The sequence below is a fragment of the Plecotus auritus genome (genome assembly GCF_963455305.1).
Source record: "Plecotus auritus genome assembly, chromosome: 8".
Taxonomy (NCBI): domain Eukaryota; kingdom Metazoa; phylum Chordata; class Mammalia; order Chiroptera; family Vespertilionidae; genus Plecotus; species Plecotus auritus.
This window is the reverse complement of record NC_137782.1, coordinates 101005306-101023120: the sequence shown is the minus strand read 5'-3', so window position 1 is coordinate 101023120 and position 17815 is coordinate 101005306.

Genomic DNA, 17815 nt, shown 5'->3' with positions numbered 1-17815 from the left:
TCCGTTTCACTTAGCTCAGTTTCTGGTAATTCCTTCTTTTCTTTCCTTTGGGGATTTTGTCTCCCCATTTTTGCTCTTACTGAAGGACCTAGGTGTCGAGTCATGCAGGGGCTGTGCCTCAGGCAGCAGTGGCTCCTTGGGTGGCGGTTGCTCCTCATTTAGCAGAAGCTCCTCTAGTGGGTGCTGCTTGTGCCGCTGCTCGCAGCAGTGGTGGCTCCTCTGGCTGGTGTGGCTGGGTTGATCTTCCAGCTGCTGCTCCTTGGAGAGGGGGAGGCTGTTTACAAAGCTGCTGATCCTTGGATTGTGGCGGGCAGCTTATGCAGCTGCTGCTCCTCGGATGGGGGCACATTGCTCACGAGACTGCTGCTCCTCAGTTCTGAAGACTAGAAGGCCAATATCAAGGTGTCACTGTCACGGTTGAATTTCCATAAGGACTCTTTTCCTGGTATATAGATGTCCGCTTCTTCACTGTGTCCTCACACAGCTTTTCTTCTCTCTCTGGGCTTCTACTAGTATTTCCGCCATGATGAAGTGTCTCTCACTTCTTCCTCAAGTTGGCGGAGAAGAAGCGTGAGGGTGCTGAGTGGCTCTCAAAGTTGCAAAACCAGCCCGGTGGCCACATTTCTTCCAGGATGTGCTGAAGGTTCCCCCAAGATGAGTGGGCAAAACTCAGATCTCCATGGCGGCCACCCTGGCCTTGGAGAGGAACCCAACCCAGGCCCTATGGAAGCTGCAGGCCCTGGGTCTACCTGTGCACTAAATGGTATGCTTTTGCCTCCTTTGTCAAATATAAATTGAGCATAATTGCTTGGGTTGATTTATGGGTTCTCTGTTATGTTCCATTGGTCAATATGTCTGTTCTTGTGCCAGTACCAGGCAGTTTTGAGAACAATGGCTTTGTAATATATCTTGATATCTGGTATTATGATTCCTCCAAATTTGTTTCTCTTTCTCAGGATTGCTGCAGCTATTTGGGGTCTTTTTCAGCACCATACGAATTTTTGGAGAGTTTGTTCTAGGTCTATGAAATATGCCATTGATATTTTAATGGTGATTGCATTGAATCTATAGATTGCTTCAGGTAGTATAGACATTTTAATGATGTTGAGTCTACCAGTCCATGAACACGGTATATTCTTCCATTTGTTTACATCTTCCTCTATCTGTTTTTTCAATGTCCTGTAGTTTTCTGAGTACAGGCCTTTTACCTCTTTAGTTAAGTTTATTCCTAGGTATCTTTGTTTTTTGTTGTTGGTTTGTTTTTGCAACGATAAATTGAATTTTTTTTTTACTTTCTCTTTCTGTGAGTTCATTATTGGTGTATAAAAAGCCATACATTTCTGAGTGTTAATTTTGTATCCTGCTACATTGCCAAATTCATTTAAGCCTCGTAGTTTTTTGATGGAGTCTTTAGGGTTTTCTATGTACAATATCATGTCATCTGTGAATAATGACAGTTTTACTTCTTCTTTGGCAATGTGGATGCCTTTTATTTTTTCTTCTTGTATGATGGCTATGGTTAGCACTTTCAGTTCTATGTGGAACAGGAGTGGTGAAAGTGGGTATCCCTGTCTTGTTCCTGTTCTTAGGGGAAATGGTTTTATTTTTTGCCCTCTGAGTATGCTGTTGGCTGTAGGTTTGTCATATGGCCCTTATTATGTTGAGGTATGATCCCTCTATTCCCACTTATCTGAGAGTTTTTATCAAGAAAGAGTGTTGGATTTTGTCAAGTGCTTTTTCTACATCAATTGATATGACTCGGTGATTTTTGTCTCTCAATTTGTATATGTGATGTATCACGTTGATTGATTTGTGGATATTATACTAGCCTTGCATCCCTGGAATAAATCCCAATTGGTCATGGTGTATGGTCTTTTGAATGTAATGCTGGATCCAATTTGCTAGAATTTTGTTGAGTATATTAGCATCTATGTTCATCAGGGTTATTAGCTTGTAATTCTCTTTCTTTGGGGTGTCTTTATCTGCTTTTGGGATTAGGGTAATGCTGGCTACATAGAAAAAGCTTGGAAGTGTTCCTTCCTCTTGAATTTTTTGGAATAGTCTGAGGAGGGTAATTTTAGTTCTCCGAATGTTTGGTGAACCTCCTCTGTGAAACTATCCAGCTCAGGATTTTGTTTGCTGGAAGGTTTTTGATGACTGCTTCAATTTCCTCCATAGTTATTGGCTTTTTCAGATTTTTTTATTCTTCCTGATTGAGATTTGGAAGATTGTACTTTTCTAGGAACATGTCCATTTCCTCTAGGTTGTCCAGTTTGTTGTAATGGAGTTGTTCATAGTATTTTTTTGTACAATCGTTTTATTTCTGTGGGGTTGGTTATTACTTCACTTCTTTCATTTCTGATTTTGTTTATTTGGGCAATCTCTCTTTACTTCTAGGTGGTCCTCGCTAGAAATTCAACAATCTTGTGTATCTTTTCAAAGAAATTGCTCTTGGTTTTATTGATCTTTTTTCCCTCTATGCCATTTATTTGTGCTCTGATGTTTATTATCTGATTCCTTATGATTACTCTGGGCTGTTCTTGTTGCTCTCTTTTTAATTCTTTAAGTTGTAGGGTTAGATAATTTATTGCCTGTTTTTCTTGTTTTCTGAGGTAGACCTGTAATGCTATGAACTTCCTTCTCCCGACTGCTTTCAATGTGTCCCATCATTTTTGGATTGTTGTGTTTTCATTGTCATTTGTTTCCAGGATGTTTGTAACTTCTTATTTGATCTCTTTGGTAACCCAATCATTCTTTAGTAACATGCTATTTAGCCTCCAAGTGTTTGATTTTTATAAAATTGTTTTTATTGTAGTTGATTTCTAATATTATGCCATTGTGATCTGAGAAGATTCTTGATATGATTTCAGTCTTCTTGAATTTGTAGAGACTTAGCCTTTGTCCTAATATGTGCTCTGTCTATGAAAATGTCCCATGTGCACTTGAGAAGAATGTATATTCTGTGGCTTTGGGGGTGAAATGTTCTGAAGATGTCAATTAATTCCAACTGATCTAGTGAGTCCTTTAGATTGCTGTTTCTTTGTTGATTTTTTTGTCTAGATTTCTCCAGTGTTGTCAATGGGATATTAAAGTTCACTACTATGAATGTATTGCTGTGGATTTCTCCCTTAATATCTTCCAGAAGTTTTTTATGTATTTGGATGCTCCTGCATTGGAGCATATATGTTTTCCAGGGTTATATCCTCTTGTTGTACCAATCCCTTTAGTATTATAAAGTAGCCTTCCTTATCTTTTGTTATGGCCTTCACTCTGAGGTCTATTTTGTGATATATAAGTATTGCTACCCCAGCTTTTTTTTATTCATTTCCATGTGCCTGAAAAAATTTCTTCCATTCCTTCACTTTCAGTATTGTGAGTCCCTTGATCTGAGGTGGGTCTCTTGTAGACAGCATATGTATGGGTCATGTTTTCTTTCCATTCAGCCACTTGATGTCTTTTGATTGGAGCACTTAATCCATTAATTTTTAAGGTTATTATTGATAAGTACTTGTTTGTAGCAATTTTAATTTTTATGCATGTGTTCCTTCTTCTCTTCCTATTTCTTCTTTTTACAACAGTCCCTTTAGCATTTCTTGCATTTCTGGCTTGATAGTAATAAATTTCCTCAGCCTTTTCTTGTCTGTGAAGCTCCTGATTTCCCTTTTAATTTAAATGGTAGCCTAACTGGAAAGAGTATTGTTGAAGTCATTCCATTGCTTTGTATCACTTTGTATGCTTCATTCCATTCCCTTCTGGCCAGATGTGTTTCTGTTGGGAAGTAAGTTGATAGTCTAATGAGAGATTCATTGTTGGTAACTCTATTTCTCTCTTGCAGCCTTTAAGATTCTCTCTTCGTCACTAACAATTGCCGTTGTAATTATGATGTGTCTTGGTGTGGGTGTTTTTGGGTTCATCTTGTTTGTGACTCTCTTTGTTTGTGTGACTTTTTTCTTCCCCAAGTTAGTGAAGTTTTCTGTCATTATTTCTTCAAATAGGTTTTCTAATCCTTACCCCTCTTCCTCCCCTTCTGGTACCCTTATTATATTGATGTTGCTTCATTTCATGTTGTCCCAAGTCTCCCTTAGGCTCTTCTCCTGATTTCTAAAAGTTTTTCTCCAATTGCTGTTCTGATTGGGTATATTTAAAACCCTGTCTTCTAACTCACTGATTCGGTCCTTTGTTTTTTCTAGTCTACTATTGAAACCTTCCATTGTGGTTTTTATTTTAGCTATATCATTCTTCATTTTTTCTTGATTCTTACATATGTTGGTAATTTTCTCATCCAGTTGGTTTAGGAACTGCATGACCCTTACTATGAATTATTTCTCTGACATATTGCTTGCCTCCATTTCCTTTTCTGGTGATTTCTCCTTTTCTATCCTTTGGGGGTTTTTCTTTGTCTCCTCCTTTTTGCTGTCTCCTCTTCCTGATGCTGGACTTCCTGCTTGGGATCCAAGGGGTTGAATCCCCTAGTGGTCCAATGATCTGGGACTCGCTAGACCAGAGGCTGGGTGTGCCTTGAGTTTCATACCTTTATCATCTGCTCTGAATTGTAGTTCCTTCTCCCATGATTCTGGTCCTTCAGTTGTCCACTTCAGATTCTCGGGGTGGTGGGGGTGCATGCACAGTTCCTCTGGCCTGCAACTCCCCATGAGGACCCAGAGCCCTGTGGCATGCAATTCACTCTGCAGCCCCAGCACTCAAGGCAGGATGGCGCCCTAGGACCCTCTCACACATGCAGCATGGTCTTGTGACCTGTGGCTGGGCATACCAGGTCACACCAGCAGCTCTGACCTGGGCTCGGGGTAGAGCATGTGCTGTGTGACAGCTCTGTGGGGAGCCTGAGGGTAGAGCACACACTGACTAAAGGTGCTGTCTGTGTGGGGGGGAGGTCAGGAGTTTCTTTAAAATATATATTTTTATTGATTTCAGAGAAGAAGGGAGAGGGAGAGATAGAAACAATGATGAGAGATCGGCTGCTTCCTGCACACCCCACACTGGGGATCAAGCCCACAAACTGGGCATGTGCACTAACAAGGAATCAAACCATAACCTCCTTGTTCATGGGTTGATGCTCAACCACTGAGCCACACCAGCCAGGCTACCAGGAGTTTCTTGATATGCCTATCTTACCCCCCTCATCATATAGTTTTTGGGATTACCTAACTAAAATTAACATGCCACATAGCCTGTGCTTTTCCTAAATATTACCCATTTCACCTCTACAATCTAAGACCCTGTTTCCCCATTTTCCAACATTTTCTGTTCCTAATATTACCTCATTGTCTTTGGTATTCATTTGTATGTGAGTTTTCCTTGTGCATGGATTAAGCGTTGTACATCTCTTGTTAATCTGATCATGTCAGTTTGGTTATTAACCCAGTTGTTAGAATTTATAATGTATGAGGTAAATAAGAGCCGGCCTTGTGAAATTATTGGCTGTGACATGGTTAACTTCTGACACCACTGCAGCCAAGAGATCATGGATACCTGCCAGCAAAGGTAATCATTATTCTTATTTTTTCATTCTGTTAGCCTTTTGTGTGTAGTACTGCAGGGTTTGGTAGAATTTTGAAGTTCTGCAAGGTACTTTTTCCTCTTATACATTCACATTGTCATACAAAAAGTATTTGTGAAACTAGCTGCTTGGTCTTAGAGTGACATGGGTTCCCTTTATTGAATCATGGATTTGTGTACAATGTGAGGATCTGGTTCAGTTCATGCATCTGGCATCTGGCAACTGAGGTCTGTTGTCTGTCTCTAACTCCACATTGTGGCTATGGCATCTTAGTTATAGATCCCTGTTATATGTCCAGGGTCTGTGGTTTCAGATCAAATATGTATTCGGCTCTGTGTCTGGCGTTTTGGGTCTCTTTGGGTATGACAAGTGCAGCTATAGATTCAAATTCTGGTGTATGGAGTCTGGTCTTAAGAATTAGCTGTCAGTCTCTGGCATCTGGTTTCTGGCTTTTGTGCTGCATAGTATGCTTGAGTCAGGGAAATCGCTTTGAGTTTGAGTCCCAGGGCCGGGGTCTAGCTTTTGGTTTGTAGTTGCTGTAGGGTACAGCTTCTGGAGTCCAGGGTGTGTGTTTGGGGTCCTGATTTTGGCTCTGGTGTCTAGTGTCTGTCAACTGATGGTCATTGTGTTGAGTTCAATACTAACAAGAGTCCCCAAGTTTATAGAGTTGAGGCATGTTATTAAAAAGCTAGGTAAATTCCTTGACAAGTGGAATGGGAAATCTGAGACTCTAACAGGGCCTAGTAATTTATAGGCACAACTACTAAATCACAAGAACTTATCTTCCCTAACCTAGGATGCTTAGGAGCAAATGGGGTACATGTTCCAGACCATGCCCAGCAGACCCATGTTGCTTCAAATCCCTTTCCAGTGACATTTTTTAAGGTGAAACTGATCAGAGAATGACCCACATCACTGTATACATTCATTGTAATACATCAGCATATCAAATGACACACCTGGAGAGTTGATGAATATTCTATTGAGATATTCCATTGAGGCCTCCTCTAAAATTGCCACTGTTAAACACCAGGTAAAAAATCTTTGTCCTGGCCATTGTGACTACCTTCACTGAATGTTGTACCATGCAGCAAAAGGTCACCTGTTCAATTCCAGGTTTGGACACATGTCCAGGTTGTGGGTTGAACAAGAGGCAACTGATTGATATATCTCTCACATCGATGATGTTTCTCTCTTTTTTCCTCTCTCTCTGAAATCAATAAAATCACATTTCATTGATTCATTCAGCTCTGAAGATAAGGGGCACATCCTCCCTCCAGCCCGAATCTCAGATGCTCTTAGATGAGTAAGAATCTTTATGGAGGTGTCAGAGGTCATTCCTCACGACGTGTAGGGTCCCCATAGGGAACCTCCAACTCAACTGTAATTAAGAAATTGGCTCATCCAGGGATGCCCGTATAAAGGTTGGTCACCTAGTGGTTGGAATCCTCACTCACAGCTGTATGAGACAGCCAGGGAGAGAAATCAAGGCATGTAAGAAGGTTGAATACCACTTGAGGACATGGTACTCATAAGCAGCAGACTTTGACCCACTACATTACCTCCCTAGAGAATTTACTCAGACTGCCAATGTTCAAAACAGAAAACCCACTACAATTAATACGGGAAATTGTGCTTCCAAGGCCAGAAACTTCCGGAGCCCAGCTCTCGTTAAATAATACTCCTGAAAGAAATCCTGTTACTGGTAATTGCTTTACAGAAATAGCAAGATCTCACTAGAAATCTCATTTTAAAATGGGCATATGGCAGTGGTCTCTGGGTGCCTAAATTTAAAATAATAAAATATGTTAATAAAAGTTGTAGGAAATATTGGTTGCTTAATGTTTCACTATCATTGAAAATTGAGGTTTCCATACATTAAAAATTCTCATACATTAAATTACTTTTAATTTAAAAAATGAAAATACAGCCATGTCTGGTGCGCTCAGTGGTTACAGCATTGTCCTATGCATCAGAGGGTTGCAGGTTTGATTCCCAGTCAAGGGCATGTATCTGGGCTGCAGGTCGGATCCCACTTTCAGTCAGGGCATGTGTGGGAGACAACCAATAGATGTGTCTCTGTCACATTGATGTTTCCCTCTCTCCCCCCCTCACTTCTCCCATTCTCTAAAAATCAATGAAAAAAAATATCCTCGCTGCTCAGGATTAAAAAATATGGAAATATATATTTAAGGAAAAAAGGTGAATTACTCTTGAATTATGTATATGGTCTGTAGCATTTGTATGATATGTATTCATCTTTGTATTATGTGTTGTGCATTTTCTCTCTCCAAATGGCATTACAGGATATAATCATTTACTGGCCTAAAAAATTAAATACTTATGTAAATTAAAGAAAATCTTGTAGTCTGGATAAAATATTTAATACTAACACTATTTTAAAGTTTAACTGATGTCTTACCCAGTTTTTACAAAATGTATATCATAATAATTACTAGAGGCCCCATGCACAAAATTCATACAAGAGTAGGCCTTTCTTCCCCCGGCTGCCGGCACTGGCTTCCTTCTGGCACCTGGAACCCAGGCTTCCCTTGCAGCCCTTTGTTAATCGGGAAGGTTGTCTGGAAGGATGTCTGCTCTAATTAGCATATTAAGCTTTTATTATTATAGAAGCTTGTTTTACAACCTTTTCATATTTAAATTTTAAGAGACTTTTTAATTGACTGAAAAATGACTTAAGTTATTCCAATGGATCCTGAAATACCTCCAAAATTTAATCTCTCTCTTTACAAAAAGAGTTTTAAAAGTAATTAGTACTGGAGAGGTGCTGCTCCTGCCTGCAGTGGGAGGGCAGAGGGGGCGGTGGAACCGCCAGGCCAGGGCTGGTGCTGTTTCTCTTTCACTTTCCTTGTATTTTAATAGGTATTTGGCATTTTACTAGGAATTGCATTGAATCTATAGATTACTTTGGGTAGTCTGAATATTTTAATATGTTGATTCTACCAATCCATGAACATGGTATATTCTTACACTTGTTTATATCTTCCTTATCTCTTTTTTCAATGTCCTATAGTTTTCTTAGTACAGGTCTTTTACCTCCTTGGTTAAGTTTATTCCTAATTATCTTAATTTTTTGTTAAAAAGTATTTAGGTAAATGGGATTGTTTTCTTGCTTTTTCTTTGTGAGAGTTCATTGTTGGTGTATAAAAATGCCATCAATTTCTGGGTGTTAATTTTGTATCCTGCTACATTCTGAATTTATGTATTGAATATAGTCATTTTTTGATGGAGTCTTTAGGGTTTTCTATGTACAATATAATGTCATCTGCGAATAATGACAGTTTATTTTCTCCTTTCCAACTTAGATGCCTTTTATTTCTTTTTATTGTCTAATCGCTATGGTTAGGGCTTCTAATACTATGTTGAACAAGAGTGGTGAAAGAGGGCATCCATGTCTTGTTCCTGTTATTAGGAAAAATGGTTTTAGTTTTTTTCATTGAGTATGATGTAGACTTGTCATATATTGCTTTTATTATGTTGAGATATGATCCCTCTATTCTCACTTTGCCAAGAGTTTTTATCAAGAAAGGGTGTTGGATTTTGTTAAATGCTTTTTCTGCATCAATTGATATGATCATGTGATTTTTGTCTTGCAATCTGTTTCTGTGATGCAACACGTTTATTGATTTGTGAATATTGTACCAGCTTCCATACCCAAGTGGAAAAATCCCACTTGGTCATGGTGAATGATCTTTGTGATGCATTGCTGGATCCAATTTGCTAATATTTTGTTGAGGATTTTAGCATCTATGTTCATCAGGGATATTGGTTTGTAGTTCTTTTTCTCTGCAGTGTCTTTATCTGGTTTTGGAATTAAGTTAATGCTGGTCTCATAGAAAGAGCTTCAAAGTGTTCCTTCTTCTTAAATTTTTTGCAAAAGTTTGAGGAGTACAGGTGTTAGTTCTTAGAATGTTTTCTAAAACTCCCCTGTGAAGCCATCTAGGCCAGGGCTTCTGTTTTCTGGAAGTTTTTATTATTATTATTATTATTATTATTATTATTATTGCTTCAATTTCATCAGTCATTATTGGCCTATCAGAATTTTCTGATTCTTCCTGATTGAGTTTTGGAAGATTGGAATTTTTCTAAGAATATGTCCATTTTGTCCAAGTCCTTTATTCCATTACTTTGGAATAAAGGCATTCATAGTATTTTTTATGATTCTTTGTATTTATGTGGGGTCAGTGGTTAATTCACCTTTTTCATTTCTAATTTTATTTATTTGGGCTCTCTCTATTTCTTGATGATTCTGGCTCAAAGTTCATCAATCTTGTTTATCCTTTCAAAGAACCTGCTCTTGGTTTTATTGATCTTTTGTTGGTTTGTTTTGTTTTGTTTTAGACCCTATGTCATTTATTTCTACTCTGATCTTTAGTATTTCCTTCCTTCTACTTACTCTGGTCTTTTCTTGTTGTTCTCTTTCTAATTCTTTAAGTTTTAGGGTTATATAACTGATTACAAGTCTTTCTTTCTTTCTTTCTTTCTTCTTATTTTTTATTTATTTATTTTTTTTAGGTTGGCCAGTAGTGCTATAAACCTCCCTCTTAAGGCTGCTTTTGCTGTGTCTCATAGATTTGGATTTGTTGTGTGTTCACTTTCATTTGTTTCCAGTATGTGTTTTCTTTCTTCTTTGATCTCTTTGGTAGCCCATTTATTATTTAATAGCATGCTATTTGGTCTACATGTGTTTGATTGTTTTTGAGTGTTTTTATTGTAGCTGATTTTTAATTTCATGCCATTGTGGTCTGAGAAGATGCTTGATATTATTTCAATATTCTTGAATTTGTAGAGACTTAGCTTGTGTCCTAACACGTGGCCTATCTTTAAAAATGTCCCATGTGCACTTGAGAAGAATGTATATTCTTTAGCTTTAGAATGAAATGTCCTGAAAATGTCAATTAATTCCATGTGATGTAGTGTGTCACTTAAGGTCGCTATTTCTTTATTGATTTTTTTTGTCTAGAATATCTATCCTGTGATGTCAGTGGGGTGTTAAAGTCACCTACTATGATTGTATTACTATTGATCTCATCCAGGAGTTTTTTTTATGTACTTGGGTGCTTCTGTATTGGGTGCATACATGTTTACGAGAGTTATATTTTCTTGTTGTATCAATCCTTTTAGTGTTATGGAGGGGCCTTCATTATCTCTTATTATGGCCTTCACTTTGAAGTCTATTTTGTCAGATATGAGTATTGCTACCCCAGCTTTCTTTTCATTTCTATTTTCCTGGAATTTTTTTTCCCATCTCTTCACTTTCAGTTTGTGTGAGTCCTTTTTTCTAAGGTGGGTGTCTTGTAGACAGCATATATATAGGTCATGTTTTTGTATTCATTTAGTTACCTTGTGTCTTTTGATTGGAGCATTTAATCCATTTACATTTAAGGTACTTGATAGGTACTTGTTTGTTACCATTTTTATTCTTTAAACCTGTGTTCCTCCTTCTCTTTCTATTTCTTCTTTTTACAACAACCCCTTTAGCATTTCTTGGGTCAAAACCACATTCATAAGGGCTTGATTTTTTTGGCATAAACATTTGTTTGGGGAAGATAAAATGGGATTATTACAAGTAAAGATGCTAGTATTGATAAATAAAGTAAGTAAAAGGTTAATTATTCTTTTTTGGATTTTACCAAAACTGGTAAAAATTGGAAGTCAGTTGTACTAATTAATACTAAAAGAATAGGATCCTCTTCGATAAATAGGGACATATAAGAGTAGTCATATGACATCTACAAGGTGTCATTATCAGGCAGCAGCTTCAAATTCAAAATGATGAGATGTGACATGGAATTTTAGTTGTTGTAGGAGGCATTCAATAAGGAAAGTAGAGCCAATAAAGCCTGTGGCTATAAAGGACGTTGACCTGTAGACACTGTCTGAGATAGAAAATGATGTTTCGTGGTATTCTGAGGTTTGAAGTAATGTGAAGTACAAGGCTACACAAATCATAATGAATAGTGTTGAACCATGTGCTTGCAACTCCCTAATATTAAACTATAATGAGCTGAAGTGATAGAGATGCCAGAGCAGATGTATGTAGATGAGGTACTTCTAAGGGATTAAGAGGGTTGATGCCTGATGGGGATCAATAATCACCTAGTTCTGGAGTATGGACTAGCTTTGAATGATAGAAAACTCAGAAAAATCCTGAAATGAAAAATACTTCGGAGACGATAAATTAAAAAGTTATGTTGTAATGGAGTCCTTCTTGTACAATTGGTGTATGATGGCCTTAAAATGTGCTTTCTCAAACAATATCTCATCATCACTGGTAAATGGTTAATATATTAGTAACCAGATCTACAGTTAATAATAATGGTGAGTTAAAGTGAAATCATATAACTAAGCCTGCTGTTATGACGAGGGCTGATAGGGCTCCTGTAAGTCATAAGGGGCTTGAGTTGACTATGTGGTATGCGTGCATTTGGTGGGTCACTAACCATTGTCATGAAGATGAAGACTAACCAGTAAGGTGAATACATAAGCTTTAATTAGAGCTACTTGCAAATTCTAGAATAGTTAATAGGATAAGAACAATCAATGTCATGAGGGCGCTGGTTATACTAATGCTTATTACAGCTGGGGTTGCTCTCCCATTAAGTGGATAAGTAGGTGATCTGCAGTAATGTTGGCTGTCAGTTGTACTGCTAGTACTATTGGTTGCATGAATAGACTGATTGTCTTGAGGATTACTAATATGGAGATAAAGGGAATTGCGGTTCTTCGTAGTAAAAAGTGTGCAAGTGTGCTTTGGTTTCATGTCAAAAGCCAAAAATTACTGTGAGCTCATACTAGTAGAGGGAAAGCTATTCCAAGATTCATTGAGAGTTGAGCAGTAGGAGTAAATGAATGGGCTAAAAGATCTAATGTTTGTTAAACCAAAACATATAATTAGTAAGATTAATATAAGCTTTCAAGTGTGGCCCTTTTTACTATGAATTAATATTTGTGTTGTTGTTAATGAATAAGTCATTGTTGAATTGTGACTAGGAGGTTACTAATACAAGCTATGTAGTTGATGGAAAGAGCATATTTGGAAATATAATTAAAATGACAAAGGGTAAGCCTGTTATCATAGGGGTAATGAAAGAGGCAAATAGATTTGAGTTCATTTAGTTTCTCAAAGGGTTGAAAGTTTTAGCAATTTAGTTGTTAGAGGTTCTTGGTTTGAATAGTAAGTGCTTTGAAATTTTAAGTTGTATTATCCTAATATATAAAAACCCTGGGTCTGTCACATCTGCAACAACTGGGAGGCTTGACCGTTCACCAGGATGTGCGTGCAGCAGGTGAATGGGCTGAACTGCTTACTTCTCAGAGAGAGAGAGGTGGGGCTCATCAGCAGCGGCAGCAGCTGCTGGCGAAGCCCGGATAGAGAAGCAGGGTGATCACACCCTGCTTCTCTCTCCCTCGCCAGCAGCCAAGCCTCTCTCTCTCTCTCAGAGGTCAGCAGTACAGCTGCTCACCAACAGCCTTGGGCAGCTGCTAATCAGCTGTGCCTCTAAGATCAGGCCTGGAGATAGGCCCAAAGATGCTGACTGGCATAGAAACCGACCAATCAGAACTAAATCTGGGTGAATTGCGAGGACCCAATGGCTGCCTAGGAGGTGGAGTTTTTGATGCTGACTGGCAAAGAAACCGACCAATCAGCCCTAACCAGTTTGGCACAGTGGATAGAGCGTCAGCCTGTGGACTGAATGGTCCCAGGTTTGATTCTGGTCAAGGGCATGTACCTTGGTTGCGGGCACATCCCCGGTGGGAGGTGTGCAGGAGGCAGCTGATCGATGTTTCTCTCTCATCGATGTTTCTGGCTCTCTATCCTTCTCCCTTCCTCTCTGTGAAAAATCAATAAAATATATTTTTTTTAAAAAAAGAAACCGACCAATCAGAACCAAATTGGCCAGCAAAGGAGGGAAGTTGGGGGCGAGATCAGGCTGGCAGAGGAGGGCAGTTAGGAGTGATCAGGCAGGCAGAGGCAGTTAGGGGTGATTAGGCTGGCAGGGAAGGGCAGTTGGGGGCAATCAGGCCAGCAGGGGAGAGCAGTTGGGGGTGAGATCGGGCTGGAAGGGGAGGGTCATTGGGGGCAAGATCAGGCCAGCGGGGGAGGGCAGTTGGGGGCAATTGGGCCAGCAGGGGAGCAGTTAGGTGTTAATCAGGCTGGCAGGCAGAAGCGGTTAGGGGCAATCAGGAAGGCAGGCAGGCAAGCGGTTAGGAGCCAGCAGTCCCAGATTGTGAGAGGGATGTCCAACTGTCGGTTTAGGCCTGAGGGATTGGGCCTAAACCGGCAGTCAGACATCCCCCAAGGGGTCCCAGATTGGAGAGGGTGCAAGATGGGATGAGGGACACTCCCCATCCAGTGCACGAATTTCATGCACTGGGCCTCTAGTTATAAATAATCTAAGAATTATTGATAAAATTGTGATAAATAAGTTGATGTATCTAATTGAGGCATATCATTAATAGGTTAAAAATAAAAAGGGACATATGTAATATTTTCAACAATAAAGATTTAAAAAAGAGAGAAAGAAGGTTTAAATTTCCACTCTCCAACTTGAACGGTTAATGCTAATTAGCTTCTTAATGAAATTATAGTAAGGAGGATGATCATTTTTGAAATATTTTAGTGGGATTATTTGAATAATGATTGGCATAAAACTATGATAGATCCACAGATTTCAGAGCACTCCCCGTAATATAAGCCGTGTTGGGTGGATAGGAGTGTTGTTTGATTTGGGCAGGGCCCAGAATAGCATCTGCTTTTAATCCTAGTGCAGGGATAGCTCATGAGTGTAGTACATCTTTGGGTGAGATTAATATTCGAATTGTAATCTCTATAGGCAATACTACTTGGTTATCAACCTCTAGAAGGCCGCGCTCTCTGGGTTTAGGTCAGAAGTAGGGATTGTGTTTGAGTCAAAATTAAGGTCTTCATAATCTGTATATTCATTGCTTCAGTATCATCGGGGGCCTATTGTTTTAATAGTTATAGGAGGGTTGTTAATTTTGTCTATTATATAAAGAATTCATAGGTAGGGCAATTGTAATTAGAATAGTAGCTGGTAGAATTGTTCCGATAGTTTCTACTTCTTGTGCATCTACAGTACTTGTATGAGTCAGGATGGCAATATAAGTGAAATAATGTATAGTACAAGAGAGCTAATTAGGAAAACAACTATTAAGGTCTGATCCTGGAAGTGTGATAATTCTTCCATAATTGATGATGCTGTGTCTTAAACGCCTAGTTGAAATGGATATATCATAGAGATATATAGGGGTTCCACTTATAATTTAATTTTGACAAAGTTATATAAATTTTACTAATATCTCAATTTTAGAGAAAGACAGTATGCCTATGACATTGGCTTGAAATCAGTTTAAGAGGGCTTGATTCCTTCCTTTCTTTCTTGGGATTTATGTCTGTAGGCTCTTCAAATGTGTGCTAAGGTGGAGGACATCTGTGTAGTCATTCAAGATTAGTTGTTGGTAATTTTACTATTAAGACTTATGGTTTAGATGCAAATGCTTCTCATATCATGAAGACTGTAAGTATAACAGTAATTAGTGAAATGAATGAACCTATAGATGATACAGTATTTCAAGTTGTATGTGTCTGAGTAATCAGAGTAGCATCATGGTATTTTTGATAAGCCTAAGAAATGTTGAGGGGAAAAAGTTTATATTAAGGACTACAAATGAAATCAAGAAATGGATCTTTGCTGTCAAGTTGTGTTTAATGTATAACCTGAAGATGAGGGAAATCAGTGCATCAATCCACCTTTAATAGCAAGTACAGCTTCCATAGGAAAGCCATAGTGCAAATGTGCTACTACATGAAGTAAGTATATGGTGCAGAGCGGGCCACAGTCCAGGCATCCAGGGCCGCTGTGGACAGAGGGTGCACAGAAACACAGAACGCAGCTATTCTCCCAAATCCAGGGAGGATAAGGATATAAACTTCTGGATGACCAAAAAATCAGAATATATGTTGATATAAGATGGGGTCTCCTCCTCCAGCAGGATAAAAAACAGTAGTGTTTAAGTTCCAGTCTGTTACTAGTATTCCAGCAGCTACGACTGGGAGAGAGAACAGGAGTAAAACAATTGTAGTTAAAACTCATCAGACAAATAATGGTGTTTGATATTGAGAAAGGGCTGGTGGTTTTATATTAATAATAGTGGTAATAAAATTAATAGCACCCAAAATTGATGAAACGCCTGCTAAGTGCAGGGAGAAAATAGTTAAGTTGACGGAGGTTCCCATGTCGGCAAGGCTGCGGGCTAAAGGGGATAAACTGCTCAGCCAGTTCCTGCTCCAGCTTCTGCTATAGAAGAGGCGAGCAGTAGTATTTCTGAGTGACTTCCTGGGTTAGAAACTTAATTTAATATATTAAATACAGGTATACACACTCGTGATATATATATGTGCTGCAAGGTGTCCCCAAAATATATGTGCTACAGCAGCCGTGGGCAAACTATGGCCCGCGGGCCGGATCTGGCCCATTCGGCTGTTCTATCCGGCCCGCTGAGCCGGAAGAGCGGAGCATTCTCTTGTTCTCCCCTCCGCTCCTTCACCAGCAGGCCGCAGCTCCTTCTTCTGAGTGGGCGGATTTATATCCGCCCATTCAGTAGAAGGAACAACCTCTCAATCTTCCAGAGGCTCCTTGTAATGCCCGCGGACGCGTCTCCTGACATCACCCTGGGAATGCTTAGACACGGTGATGTAGGGAGACACGCCCCTGGAGAGCACAGTATCAGAGCCTTTCTGAGGTAAGATTAAGAGCTCTACTCAAACACAATTTTTTCCTGTTCCCACATTCTGTACATCACAATGACTTGTTAATAAAACAACAAAGACTTTCAGCTTTTAGGGCTTGTATCCACTGCAGGTTTTTTTCCCACTGCGGACGCGCACAGCAGGGAAAAAGACACACAGAGGACATGTCACACTAGCCATGCTGCGGCTGCATTTTTTTGCTGATACGGATGCGGTATCAGTAACGCTACCGTGGCCACTAACCGCATGTGTTAGCGGCAAAACAAATGCATTTTGCGCTGCGTTTGCTTCTCCCCCTTGTGCCTGTAAAAATGCGTGCTACGGGGCATTTGTGTTAACATGCACCACTGCACATTAGCATCAATGCAAACATGATGGAAACCTGTGTACCCTGCATTAACCCTAGCTGCGCTGCATTGCAGTACTGCACCACACTGCAACGGCAGCACGGCTAGTGTGAACGAACCCTAATTCAGTGGGTTGAACAAAAAGATTGTATAGAAATGTGATGAACTAAAGATTTTATTACAAAATCGCTTAATTTCAGGGTTTCAGAAGTAATTGGACAAATGAAAAACTGAAAATCAAACGTTCATATCTAATACTTGGGTGAAACCCTTTCCTGGTAATGACAGCCTGAAGTCTTGTACTTATGGACATCACCAGATGCTGGGTTTTCTCCTTTGTAATGCTCTGCCAGGCTGTCACAGTAAGGGTATATATATAAATATCCTGCCATTTCCAGCTTTTAATAAGAAAAACTGTTGCAATGGGCATTTAAAAGTGGCACTTGGTTGTTTTTATAGAGTCCAGTGGATGCAATCTGACATTGATAATGGGCTCTTTCACACTATGTGCATTGCGGCTGTTTTTTGCCAGTAACGCAAGTGCTAGTGGTAACTACTGGTTATCCATGTTTTGCACTGCCCTAGCACCTCCCATACAAGTGTATCTGGAAGACACAGAAATGTGCAGCTATGTGTGTTACCATAAAGAAAGGGCCTGTGTGAAAGATATACAGGTTTCCTATGGAGGAAAGGGGTTGTTATCTATGGTCAGGGTGTGCCTCTGTCCCATGTCTGAACTTTTTCAGATGATTTTGTTATATATATATATATATATTTTTTTTTAGAAGACCAAAAATGTCATAGTAGAGCAAATTTAACCACTTGTTTTTATACTTTACTGTCTTATTTTAGTAAAGAATTTAATAAGAGAACGGTACTGTTGGTTTTAGCCCAATATTAAACATGAGTGGACCAAAGAAAAGGAAAGTGGACAGTGAATGCCGAGTGTTTAAGAGGGAGTGGACAACAAAATATTTTTTCACCAAAGTCCGATCAATGCCAGTATGTCTGATATGCCAGGAAACACTTGCAGTCTTCAAAGAGTACAATCTCAGCCGTCACTTTGCCACAAAGCATGGCAACTATGCTAGCAAGCAGTCACCTCAAGAACGGGAGGCTACTGCACAGAGGTTGATGGCTAAATTACAGGCTCAG